General features: G+C 37.5%; 1 protein-coding gene across 1 annotated transcript in view; it reads right to left on the bottom strand.

Annotated features, from left to right (window-relative positions):
* Positions 1-14,487, bottom strand: part of LOC115627792 — a 59,749-nt gene that overhangs the window by 19,984 nt on the left and 25,278 nt on the right. Inside the window, exon 2 of the mRNA XM_030523612.1 lies at positions 10,136-10,221. The gene's annotated coding sequence lies outside the window, so the exon portion shown is untranslated. The remainder of the gene's footprint in view (positions 1-10,135; positions 10,222-14,487) is intronic.

The following is a 14,487-nucleotide window of genomic DNA, read 5'->3' as shown; positions in this document are numbered from 1 at the left end:
AATTTATATGCACTAAAAAATAAACAAGTAGAGAAGCTAAAGTCGGGTATCCCGACTTTGAAATATTCTGTACATATGTGTAGAATAATTATGCGTGTATGTGTGTATTTGTGTGTGTGTCTGTGTATGTCTCGTGTGCCTGAGCAAAGCAGTAACAACAACAACAGCTGCAGGCACTAGTTGGTCTTATGTACATACATATATGGCTATAGCTTCCTATTAAATCGTCCTATCATGATGAAACTTGGCATTTGGACTTATAATAACTAAATGGAGGTATTTGCCAAGTTTGAGTTCAAAATGCGTATTCACATAAGGCATCTGGGACTAAAATTTTGTGTGGGGGGGAAATCAAAAAAATAAAACAAACTTGCACAGCGTACACACATAAGGCATCTTTGTGTGTCTCTAGCTCTTATAGTCTCTGAGATCCAGGTGTTCATACGGACAGACTGACAGACGGACTGACAGACAGACAGGGCTAGATCGCCACGCCTCCTTCTGCCTGTTACATTTTCAGCTCCCGCAAACCTAATACACTCTTGTACATTTTATGTACAGAGTATAAAAAGAGGAGTGCACAAATGTGGGTACAATTATTGATATTTTTTGAGTCGATGTCATGAATATTGCAGAAGTAGGCATCAGAATTGTTTTGGAATTATAGTTGCTTAGTTGTGAGCCAAATTAAAGTGCTCAGAGTTCCAAATCTGAATATCAAGAACTGGAAATTAAATTCAACTTCTAGGGGTCAAGTTAGAGGCAGGTGTTGACCTTCAGTTGTCTTCTCTTCTTACATCTGCATGGATGGATGAGTAAGGCTGCAACCACCCAGTTGAGCAGCCTTCATTGCACTGAGCCGTTTTTTTGTTTTGGGTGTTTGATTACGCTGAAGAGTAATGCTTCCGCTTCACAAACCTACCTACAAGCCCGCCCACCACATCTACTCTGTGTGTAGACATACATATGTGCCGAAATGGTTTCATTTCTTTCAATGCCAACGATGCGCCCAATGCCTCAAAAACGTCAGCAGTTTAGCCATTATTCAACATCAGCAGCAGTTGCTGCCCCAAACCATTCATTTTTCGTTTCAACTGAATCTACGGCTCCTCTTTCTGCAACCGCTTCATCTTCTTGTTTTTAGTTGGTGTATGAGTGTGACTGAGGCGGGTCTCAGGTGTAGGGTGTGGGGCTCCATCGTTTATTCAGACATTTTCATGCGCATCACAAATATTTCAAGCATTTTGCGTTTCGTTTGTCAAAGGCATGCACCGAACCCGTCTACGCCCTATGCCCCCCAATGAAAAGTGGCGGCGGAAGTGCTGATGTCTACCCTGAACTGAACTGCACTCAGTGCTTCGAAAACTGTATAAATGTGCCGCCTTTATCACAACGAATAACAGTTTATGTAAGTGGCGAGTAAAACGATAATATTTCTCACAATTCTTTATAATATTCAATGGTTAAAATAATAATTATACGTGATATTACCTGGTTTAGTGTCACAATTTTAGAGGTTAATTTTCCGTGTTTTTATACCCTGTACCCAAAGGGTACAAGGGTATATTAGTTTTGTGCGAGTGCACATGGAACACACAGAAGGAGGCTTGGTAGACCCCACAAAGTATATATATTCTTGATCAGCATGACAAGCCGAGTCGATATAGCCATGTCCGTCTGTCCGTCTGTCCGTCTGACCGTCTGTCCGTCTGTCTGTCTGTATGAACGCAAGGATCTCCGAAAGTATAAGAGCTAGAATAACCAAACTTGGTATACAGATTCTCCTGAGACCGAGAAAGGACGAGTTTGTTCATTTTTTCTGATTTATTTAACACAACTAAAATCATATACTTCCACTTATATATACATATAAAACGGTACAACGGAAATACATATGCGGAAATAATGCGCCTGAAGAAGTTGCCGTTCTTCAGGCAGACTCTCAACGATCACTTCTTTTTTTATACAATAATTAGATAGGGCCATGCCAACTTAATTTCACATATTTTCTTAACATATCGATATCGGCCAGGGGTGCACAAATGAACTCAAATGAAAACGTATATTAATAACATTTCACAACAATACCCATGCTGGAAAACTTCAACTGAAAATGTATTGTGTCTCATAAAGAGATCTTAAAACCTAAAAAAGAATGAAACACATTTAATCCAACTCTTAAAATAAAATAGCTAAAGCTCTTAAAGCATATATGTATGTGTATCTTTATGAACTAATAATAGCTCTTTGCATTCCTATTGTAAAGAATTTCTCAAATACTCCAATAAAAGACCGAAGCATAACTCTAGATATAATTAATTATTCCTTTCCTTTCTTAGGAGCAACAAGGCTACGCTTTGCATATGCAGAACTTCGATGCTTTAAATCATTAAGTAATATTTGCTCATGATTATATATACAAGTATTATCCATATTACTATATATCACTTGTCGCCATATTTAAACAAACACCATAACTATTTTCAAAATATAGAGCTGGTCAAAAGTATTTACAAACCGTTAATTTTTTAACATATTTCATTAAAGGAACTTTTTATTGTTGTTGTTGGAAGTTAGTTTGATCGTTGCAGGATCAAATGCAAAACATGCAAATAATAAAATTAATTCAATTTGAATGCATATTTCAATAATTTTCAGTATGTATTTGAATCAGAAAAGTCTTATCCTTAGCACAATTCCAACAAACAAACTTAAATCTTAAACAGCCTTCGTTCCTCCAAGGAGTTTGCTGTGCAAAAGCTACGCCTAACACAAAAACAAATCTAGCAAATCCTTAGTAAATCTAGTCCATATATCCCATAAGTAACTAACTGCTACAATTTACGAGTATGCAGCAAGTTTTTCTGATAAACATTCCGGAGTCTTTTCGCCAGTGCCATTCAAACTGTAACTATGTGCAAAGTGCTACCAAAACTGTTATTGCGTCAGCTCGTGCTTTATGCCCAGTAATGCGGCCTGACATCCATATTTCTGTAGCGTGCACGTATGTGTATGTGTGTGCATACATGTATGTATGTATGCAAGGGCGTACGCAAGGGAGGAGGGGGGGAGAGAACGTTGCCCCCCTACAGAAAATTTTGTCACATAAAGTCATTAGTATCGCCTTAAAATGGAACTGAATTCGATTTGTTGAAGTTTTTTCATTGATTTATGCATATAATTATTTTTTAAATGTATCGTGTATTATTTAATCAAAATTGTAATTTATTGGCCCCCCTCTTTGGTAAAAGCTGCGTACGCCCTTGTATGTATGTATGGTGGAGTGCGTGCCAAATTTGCATTTTGGCAAAAATGTATGACCTTGTCGGGCATTTTAGTTAGCTCGCTGCAGTATTATTTGCGCCCAATAAAATGCAGTTAGTAGCGCCTCCACATGACATTTCAAATGCTGCAGTAAATTTTGACAATATTTCCGTTACCGCACCACCGAGCCACCGCAGAGCAGCAATTCCGCAGCGCCACAACACATCCCACAACAGGCACTCCTCATCATAACTTCGCATCGCACTTTATGTCCTTTTATTTGTTTAGTTGTGCACTTCCACTTCCACAACTCAGAACTCGGAATTCAGAATTCCGAGCTCGCTGCTCGCAGCTCGCTGCTAGCGGCTCGTAACACAGACACGGCAAAACTTTCTCGATATGACTTGCTGGCGCGCGCTGATGCGGAAGCGAAAGCCACAGTGCCTGTGGCAGGTTGGAATACGGAGATTGGGCGAGGGCGGGAGCGGGGCACCCCCACAGCAGCGACTATGAAAACAACGTTAAAAGCATAGCTGCATCATTCACGTCATCATCGTTAATATTATCTCTTTAAGCTGACAACTACAACATCATTAGAACGGAGCCATAACCAGGCCCTATTACAGGGACTTATGTGTGTCCCTCTCCCTCTCTCCCTCTCTCTCTCTCTCTATTTGTGTGTGTGTCCGTCCAGACATTGCACAGCATTGACTTTTCATGCACGAGCGCTGTAATTAGCATGGACATGGGCGTCGTCTGCCCCGCCCACATTCCTCCTGGCCACTTCATTCAGCATTCAAATAGTTAGAAAAGGGTGGCTGGTTAAGAGCTTTTCACTTTATAATACCCTGTAATGTGTAAAGCACTTCAAATATCGAATATTCTAAATGCAACAATGAAATTAATATGTCCAGAAACTTGTAAATTACATTTAGTTTCTCAAGAAGTAATTTCACATAAAGCAGGCTTCATTTTGTTCAAAACCCTTTTTTTACGGAAGTCATTTAAACATGCAGTTTAATTCGGATACTCCAGATAATTGCTGTACAATGTTAGAAACGATGTTGTTGGTCAGGAATGAAATTTATTTTTATTTATTAAGCCATTTCAATTTTTTCAAAATGTTCCCCTGAAATATTAAGTTGATGATTATGAAAAACACTTGTGTATAGTTTTATTTTTGGAAACATTTTTAGACTAGGCTTAGCTTTAAAATCGAATTTTAAATGCAACTTATTTTTGTACATACAACTATATTTCTATACCATATACACTATGGTTTAAAGCAGCTATTAATTCGGATTGCAAGTCCTTTTAATTTTTGGAGAAATAAAAAGCTCGAATATTGAATATCCTGTATCCACACTTTTCTCTTCTTTTGAGTAAACTTTACAATATCATGAGGGACTATAAATAACACGCATCTTCAAAAACAACAAATTTTAACAAATTTTTAAATAAATTGTTCATTATATTACACTTCTTATTCAAAGACTTGCACATTATTATTTTGTTAGCTGCATCTTTTTTTGGTTGGGCTGCCTGTAACTATGCCAATCCCAAAGATCTGCAGACGTATGTGTAGGGTATAGAAAAGTTTTCTATTGACCGCATTATGGATGACTTTGAGAAGGCGTTGCCGCCAATTAGGAATCCAACAGCCAAGTATGCATCAAATGAGACGGAATTAAGTTCTGCGCGGATAAATCTCTCGTTTGCTCGTCTTGGTTTCTAATAGTACTAGTGGGCAGAGGTGCGGCGCGCGGGGATTCCCTTTTATAAGCTTTCAGTTGAATGCAACAACGAGCAGCATCAGCTGCAGCAACAACAACAAAAGCCCGGCTGAGCTGGTAATACGCATAGCTGCTTCAGTTTCCATTCAGTTTTGTTTTAATCTGACCCACTTTCCATTGCATACTTCAATACGTTCGTTCTATTTGCAGTTGGAATCAGTTTGTGTTTATATTTAAATTCAAACATAAATTTAAATGTGGCAGTGCGGTGTGCAGATACATACAGATACTGCACATTGTATCGGGGAAATGTAATTTCGACCATCAACCGCCCGTCAGAGCCACAAAGATGTTGCCAGGCTCGTCCTACAGCCTGCAGTGTAGGAATTGTGGTCTGCCACCTCGTTCACCTCATCGATCGCATATGTATTTACTCGCAAACATACACACTACTATATACACACAAGTATGTATGCATGTATACTATACATATGTACATATATGTATCAACAAATATGCACTCTGACACTACCAAACATTTTGTAAAAATATACCAAGCATTTGGAATGCAAATGACACCAGCCTTCGAATGCAAATGCAATTCATGAATTTAATTGAACACATGCAATTGGTGTGTGGCGGGCGACAATGCATATTCGAGTATGAAGAGATGAAACCGATAATGAATATTGGAAAATATTCCGTTTCGAATTGTGCAAAATAATTTGGTCATAACATTTGTCACGATACAATAAAGCAGATTAGGTTTCTGGCGATTAAAGCTCAAAAATACAATTATTTATATAAAAAAGTATATAAAGGGCTTAAAAACTTTAATAACTAATAATTGGCAATTGTTTTCACATTTTTCTGAAAAGTATCTTTAATATATAGTATATTGTGCAAAACAATTTGGTCATAACATTTGTCACGATACAATAAAGCAGATTAGGTTTCTGGCGGTAAAGCTCAAAAATACAATTTTGTATAAAAAAAGTATACAAAGGACTTAAAAACTTTAATAACTAATAATTGGCAATTGTTTTTAGAATTTTCTGAAAAGTATCTTAAATAAGTATATAGTATATTCGATATCGATACGAGTTCGCATGAGGTGAACATAAATGCTGACCTTCTCCCACCAGACCATCTATTTCCTATGGAGAAAGCTGCTTCTGCTTTGAATTTAAGGATAAAAGGTACTTAACAATCTTTATGTAATCCAAAATTATTGGAGTTATTTGGAGACAATTCTTTTCTAAAAAACTTATTTTTTCTTTACTCCTTCTAGGGGACTTGTTTCGTTTTCACAAAGCAGATAACATGTTTAAGTATATGAATTGCTTGATTGTAATGGAACTCGAATATAAAATAGGAGAGGAAATGGCCAAAAATCAAGGTGACAAGCGGCATCTTATGCAGAAAATTTAGACATTATACAGAAGTTCTGGAAGGCTTGACCAAGCAATGAAACAGTGTTATCGAGATTCAGTTTATTGAGAATATATTTGCCAAAATCTTCTCACAGCACTTCAAAGTTCACAGCAACAATCTTGAGTAATAACATAATTCCTTAATATGCAACTCTCATATAAAAATTATTGTTGGTTGGTTATTTGAATCATCGACGAAGCCGGAATGAATTTTCTATACAAAAATAAAAGCAGAAAAATTCAACTCTCTACTGTCAGTCGCTGTGCATTCTTTTTGTAATTGTGCAATAATTGCATTGTAATTCCGTTATCAATAATTTGCCGTTCTCTTTTTAATGTCAATTATTGATGTTTTAATTGGTTAGCAGCGAGAAATATGAAATGGGAATGCAATAAATGCCACATGGCAGCTATTTAATGTGGCAAGCGAGTGAAGAAAACACGACTGAGTGCTTCCATTTGCTTTGTTCATTAATTAGTTTTTGGTCAACACACAAACTCACATGTGCAGAAATGTGATACACACATAAATATATATCGATATAGAAGGTTCTTTATATAATACGTTCAAGTATATAACAAATGCATGCTTGAAGATGAATTAAAAGGGCAGTGAGGTTCAAGCTTGGCAAATCAGAGTATATGTCTGTTTGGATACTCTTGTGTGTGTATTATACATATATGTGTATGTATGTATGTATGTATGTATATGAGTATGTACATATGTAAGTGTGTATGTATGTATGGCCACACACTCGCATGTCAGGGTCAACAGCTGGCCACAAAATTGTAGCCCGAAGACAATAAGCGCTACAACAATGATTAAAAAAACACAAAAAGAAAACAGCAAAAAATATAATGAAACGAACAGTTGTTGCCTTCACACCAACATCCACACACATCCACACACCCACACAATACTTCCATTATAAATAGCGTTGTAGCGCCAAATGACGTTCAAAAACACATTCAACGCCAAAAACAAACAAACAAACAAGAGGCAAACGAATGAGCAACTACCAGGCATTGACTGTGGTCCTGTTATTGCTCCTGATGCTGTCCTGCCTCCAAAGCCAAGTAAGTGAAGCCGATCCACACTCCCCACCAACCCGTCTCTGGCTTAAATATGCAATTCTGCCTAAATCCTCCTAAGCACTTTCTTATTTTCGGGAGGATTCACTTGTTGGTTAGCCAAGACGTTGCTGAGCCACAGACACAGATGCTGGCGGGAATACCTGCTAAGCAGAGGGGGGGACTGAATTTTTTGTGTACGAAAGCAAACAGAATATTATCTCTGCGATAACAGGCCTCAAATGTGTTCGTGCGACATTTATAGCATTACAGTAAAAGAAAGTCCCATTCTGCCGCTCTCAATCAGACAGAAGGGCCTTCCATAGCTTTTCAACACAATTAGGGCATAATAATGTGCCACCAAAACCAAATAATCGATTGATTACACATTTTAAAGCTTTACACAGCATAGCAAACATTATTATTACTAATCGTATATAGAACAAGGCTAGGAACAGGATAAATTTTATACTTTATCTTTCAATTTAGAAACGTATTTCGATATAAAATAAATAAATATCCAGTATTAGCATTGAAAACAATTGCCAAATTTATAACGAACAGGCCAGCCAGACAAGCAAGGCACTGAAATTCTAATTTTAAATATTTTTCGAAGCCTACAAATAATTAATATTATTCAGAACTATTGAGATCGCTTATAACGACATTCAAGGCACATTTAAAGCTATGTTCATTCGTAAGTTTTTTTTTATTTTTTAATCAGAAACCAAAACAAAATGTATGCAAATTTTCTTGTATTCATAATAGAAGCACAAAAAGCTATATTTATTTATGAGTACACTGAAAAATTATTTAAAATATTCTGTTATTTTCGATTGACATGAAGTTACATATTTTTTATTGTAAACTTTTGCTTCCCCTCCTCGACCACATTCTGTTCTTCATCTCGAACAGCTCTACAAATAAAATGAAATGAAGAGCTGCAATACAGAATAGGCCTGATTATATATTGAGGATTATCTGGCAAGTCCACTAGTCATGCAACTTGCCCGGCTGGTTTTGTTTGTTTTCTTCTTGCCAGACATGAGATCGTTTAGCTCGAACGACCATCTGTGTGAGGATTATGTATCGGGACTGTGGTGGCAATAACAATCGGCATTGTTGCCGCATCGACTGCCACCGCTGCCGCTTGAGGTCGAGTTGGCCGGCGTAGCATTTCAAATGTGACGCAAATTGCGAACGAAATGAAAATAAAGTGCATGCTCATCAAACGTTGAATGCAATTTTAAATCATTTTGCGACACAAGTGGGCAGTCATTGGCTTTTGTATTTGTGAGTGTGTTGGTGAGTTGTTTATGTGGTCGTGGCTGTGAATGTGGATGTGGCTGCCCAGCTTACAGAAGTTTGCCGCACTAATGAGTTTTCGCCTGTCTGTTTCTCTGTTTGTTTTACGATGCATTTAAAAGGCAATCGGATGTGATTTAAAGCGCACTTTTAGGCGTTGCATTATGTGAGTGATATATGTATGTATGCATGCACAAATATGCGGCATTTAAGCAGCCAGCAGCCAGTGCATATTTATAGGGGAGCCGCCTCGCCTAATTACAGACACACACACATACACAACAATTAGGCCACTGATTTGTGATTTGTGGCCTGACCCACAAAAATACCCGCACAAACGGGCCATAAAACTAAAAACACATACCACAGTCAAGTTTTTCCCGCTTCCTCGCATTCTGTGGAAGTAAAACTTTTTTAATGGTCGTTCAATGTGAGGAAGCACGTCCAAGGATTGTTAACACAAACTATTTCACACATTTCCGAAAGTGTTTACAAAAGGAGAATGCAATAGTGATGAGTGAGGAGTGATGATGGAACACGCTCAAGTAACACGTATAGTACAAAACTTTAGAACAACTCCTGCGACAACAAGGACTGCATATTTCTTGCTTTGCTGCGCCGCTGTGAAGATATGTTGTACAAATTAAAGGGGCGCTTGCATAGTGCATGTTATGGGTTTGTTTTTCCTCTTTTTCCAAATAGTATATATTCTGGTTTTTTTCTTCTCATGCTCGGATATCCAAATTAATTCATGCGTCGAATACTTATTTTTTGATTAACAATCGAAGGATTTCGTTCTCTATCTCTACTGATCAAGGAAGGAATTAAGGCCATCTATGATGTATATATTTATATCAATATATCGTCGATGCAATGGTACTTGCTTAAATTCATTATTAAATCGAGAATAATGCGGAAATGTAATGTAAATGTGGCATTAACGTCATCCGAACGACTGTTTTCCTATCGATATAGTCATGTAACTGTCTGTCTCTTTCTTTCGATGAAAGTTAAGTCGGATCGGGACACTATTGGCTAAAGCTGTCACAGCATCGATCAGGTTTTAAAAAAGATTACTTTTTGAAATAATATATCATATATGTATGTTATGTATTGTAATCATTAGAACTGGTTAATAAAAGTATTTAATTTAACTAAATCAGCAGTGGTTGCCTTAAGTGGCTTCAGTTATGAGAGGAACCCTTCAGAAATCGTATTAAAATAAAAAGCGCTGTTTTCCAAAAAATAAAGCAAGAGTTACGATTTTTAAACAACAACAATTTACATTTATTATATATAGTATTCAGTATAGTATAGCTGTCTACTCACCCGTAAATCTTAGGAAGCCGTTGCTCAGCAGACTGCTCGCAGAGCTCTCACGCGTAGGGTATTTTTATCTTTGGGTTCTATAATTTCTATAAAGAAAAGAAAAATGAAACGTTTTTAAGCACCTTAAAAGTAAAATTGAAACATTTTAGTTGCATGTTTTATGGCAAAGCTTTGGAGAAATGTAAGCCACATATATTCAACTTCATAACCACGCTATTAATCCGATTAAGACAACACGGCTGTATGGCTACTGTTTTTTCGCTGCCAGCTTTCTACGTGCTTAGTGTTGCCTCAAGAAGGATTTGCGAGTATTTTTCACTTTTAGCCGTGAACTTTGATTGCTTAGCCAAAAATGTCTCCAAAAATCGTTAAGCAAACGAGAATCGGCAATGAACACCCCACTTATACTTGTATATTTGTGATTTGTTTCAAAGTATTTCGGTCAAAGACGCACCAAATGTGACACACATACACCCTCACACCCTCACACACACACACACTCACACACACACACATTCACACACACACACATGCATCGCGAGTAGTATTTTGCCTTGTTTGTATGCTGCTTCTTTATTTTCGTTGGCTTCCAATCTTTGAGTCCCAATTGCGTCGTCTGCTGTTTGCCTCGCGCCCTACAACTTTTCCACTTGGCCGCGGCCAAAATTTGCCCCACCACACCCCCCCTTTCCGGGGCATTGATGCCAGCCAGGGGCCGACTTAGGGGACGTTGCGCGTGTGGCACAAAGTTTGAGACACTTGTGCGACCGCAAGGCGTAAAACAAAACTAAAGCAACCAAATAAATAAAAAATGCAACAACAAAGAAACCTGAAAGCAAGGCAACTTGCCATGTTTTTTTATTTATTTATTTTTTTGTATTGTGAAAAAGTTACACTGGGCTCAAATAACCGAATGGTAACCGCCAAGTCTAACCGAATTCTGCTAGGAAGTCGAAAAATGTGCGGCTTGACGTAGTTTTTTTAAAAGCTGAATTGGAAGGACTCCTCCACTCTAGTTGTACCATTGGTTGTACAAAGAAAAGAACAAATTTTCGAATCGGTTCCAATCATGCACTCTTATTTTAATTCAATAGAGAACGTATAACTTGAGAACCATTCATAATCGTAGCTTAAAACAGGCTCATTAATGTTTCTTTTTGTACTAAACATTTCACTTGGACAATATTGAAAATAAGTATTTGGATCAGTGTGCACCAGCGGCAAAGGATTTTGTTTTTATAATTTTTTGTAGATTTCGAACGCACGCATCCTGCTTGCTCCTTACTGCTTGCTGCCTGCCCCCTGTTGGCTGCTGCCGGTAAAGCGGTAAAGCAAGCTTCAAACTCATTTTTCTTGTTTGCCAACATGGCTGTTTTTCCTGCTCCTGCTCCTGTTGCTGCTCCTGCTCCTGCTGGCAAGCACAACTTGCTAAACGTTCATTATATTTCTGTGACGGATATCCGATTATTTTTATTTTCTCTTGTTCTTCTTCCTTTTTGAATATATACTTCTTTATATATATATTTATATTTATATATATATATATATATATATATATATATATATATATATATATATATATATATATATATATATATATATATATATATGTTTATATATAGGTATATGTTTTTTGTGGCACGCCTGGAGGGCAAAAAAAGTGCCCGAATTGCCGCCTGACTATGACAAAGTGCTTAGATGGTAAAGAAATATGTGCCGAGTTTCTCGTGCTTGTGGCTCTTGGCCATGGCTTTTTGCATATTTCAAAGCACATTACGTGCAGGGCCTGTAAAGCGTAAACATCATTGATATTGCCAACAACTACAATAACTACAAGACTCGCCAGAGGCTGCAAGCTGAGCATGATTGATTTTTATGAGCAATTGTTTGGCATTTTGTTGCCAATCAGTTGAACAAACATACATACACATACTATACGAGTAAAGGCAATGTGGCTAGGATTCGCCAGAGACTTATGAGTCGTCTCTATACATACATATATGGAAACCCAAAAAAAAGACGGCACGGCGACGTGCAACAGGCTCATGGGTAGTTGCCAAGACAGCGATGGCACACCCGTCGTATGCGTAATATTTCATCGAAATTGCAATTTGATTGAGGCAGACGAATGCCAAGACAGATGCGAAAGGGGTTTCTTGATTGCAATACTCATATATAACGAACAGCGCCTTCAGCTATCAAACAAGCCAACGTCTTCCCGACCACCAACATCCAATGCTTTCATATACTCAGAATAATGCGTTGATCAGATTTCTTATGAAAAGTCTTTTTTGAAAGGCTTGTGAATTTCAAATTTCCATGCAAGAATATGTAAAATGTGTATATAGTACACAGTGCGATACCTAGATATTGATTTCATTCCTGTTTCTGTTTGCAATGCACGCCTTTTACTTAATTGGAAAGATACGAAAAATCCTCAGCTTTAATTGATTTCATTTTTATTAAAGACCGAGACGACTGGCATAGCTCAACGAGCTAACAGGAATCGCACAATGTGAGTTAAAAAATGACTTGCAGTTCTAAAACTTCTGTAAGAGTGGTCTCATATATGAAATGTCAATTCCACAGGAATTAAAAAAAATTAAAGGCCGAGTAAATGGCTAAGCTAATTGTTATCATCTTTTATATACTAAGAATAAACTATTGTTTGGATGGTGCGATCAAATCTGACACTTGCATTGTGAAGTTTTATATTTTAAAGATACACATGGCTTTTACATATACATTCGGTTGAAACAACAAATAATATTCTGAATAGTAGAGTACACAGCTGTCTATTTCCTATTAGTTCTCGAAGACTTGATGAGAACCCATTCATTCTTCACCACGACAATTCAAATTCTCACACAGAAGACATTTTGAGCACCCAAAACAATAAGTTAATGGGTGTTACTACTAACCGTACTGCCCACCTACTTCTCTCTATTCCCTAAAATCAAACAAAATTTGCAAGCTTTTCCGACAATCGAAACCCAGAAACATTGAACTACTTGTGGAAGAACGATCTTCTGTGTGGGAAAAGTGATCCGAAAATTCGTTCCAGCTAATGCAAAAGTAGAAAATTTGTTTAAAAACAATATGGAAAATATCTTTGTTTTTTTTCTCCATTTACAGTATATTGTTTTGAAGCAGTTGATTTTTTCTTTCATTTTAAATTAAATTATTAACTAAAAACATACAAGAGAATATAGTGGTAGTAGAATATTGGACAGCTAATAGCTTTCGAAACCCTATGTTTTCAAGCGCACCTTAGAAACTCTTTCTTAAAAGCAATGAATTGCTGTTAACGACAAATTTTGATTTACATTTTGGAAGCTGATACAAAAAAATACGATTAAATATTTTGAACGCTCTTTAAACTTTAAACTGTAACATTCTTTAAAGACGTTCTTCTGCATAATGGCGCCATCCAGTGCTGCTCAAACTGTGGGTTAAGTATCTGGCTGGCTATGCATTGGTTGGGGGTCAGGCGGGCAGGCAGCTAACTTTCAACGACATGCCATTTATCAGCCAAAAGCAAACAAAATGAGGATTGTGTGAAATTGCAAGTCATCAGCCGGGATAAAATCTCAGAATCTGTTCCGTGCAACCCACTTTTCGATTCATCAAGCTCCATCATTGTTTGCCGAGCGCTGCCGTCGCCAACAAAATGAAGAACTCTCGTGTCCCAAATGGCGCCTACGTGCCAAATTCGGCGCGAAGTTGCAGGCAGGACTCACCTGACCTACAGTTTAGGAAGCCCTGTGCCAACCACATACTTCCACTTTGTCATTGTTATATGTAGTTGTTGTTGATGTTGTTGTCACTCTTAATGCTGTGCCCCAAAACGCACTTGTTTACAATGTCAGCAAGTTGAATGGCAGGCTATAAAAAAGAAATCAACCAAGTTGCTGAGTAAAACGAAGACAAAAACTTCACGAAGAGAGAACGTTGTATAGTATGTTGAAGAAAAATTTTGTCTGTTTTGGCAACAAAAGTTGCCTTTGTCGTCAACCTCGTTATGCGTCTCATATCATAGAGAGTGTGTATATGTGTGCGTGTGCGTGAGTGTGTATGAATGAGTGCTGACGCCTGATTTTGATACTGAAGGACGTTGACTGGCATAAAGCACACACTTGAGTTTGTTTATTATTATGCGTTTGTTGTTTATGAAAAACGTCTGTGGCACAGTGGCGCGACGAGTCTGCCAGTCAAGAGAGCAGCGTGCCTGTCTACAGTGGCATCATTTGAACATTTGTCTGCTTACAAACTGGCTATTCAAGCGAATGCCAAAATGAAAGTGTGTAGGTACAGTGTATGTGGATTAAATGAAATGCAGAAATATTGTTTTA

The sequence above is a fragment of the Scaptodrosophila lebanonensis genome, unplaced genomic scaffold (assembly GCF_003285725.1).
Source record: "Scaptodrosophila lebanonensis strain 11010-0011.00,11010-0021.00 unplaced genomic scaffold, SlebRS2 tig00000098-arrow-pilon, whole genome shotgun sequence".
Taxonomy (NCBI): Eukaryota; Metazoa; Arthropoda; class Insecta; order Diptera; family Drosophilidae; genus Scaptodrosophila; species Scaptodrosophila lebanonensis.
Note: the sequence above shows the minus strand (reverse complement) of the source record. Positions and strands in the feature narration are given on the sequence as shown.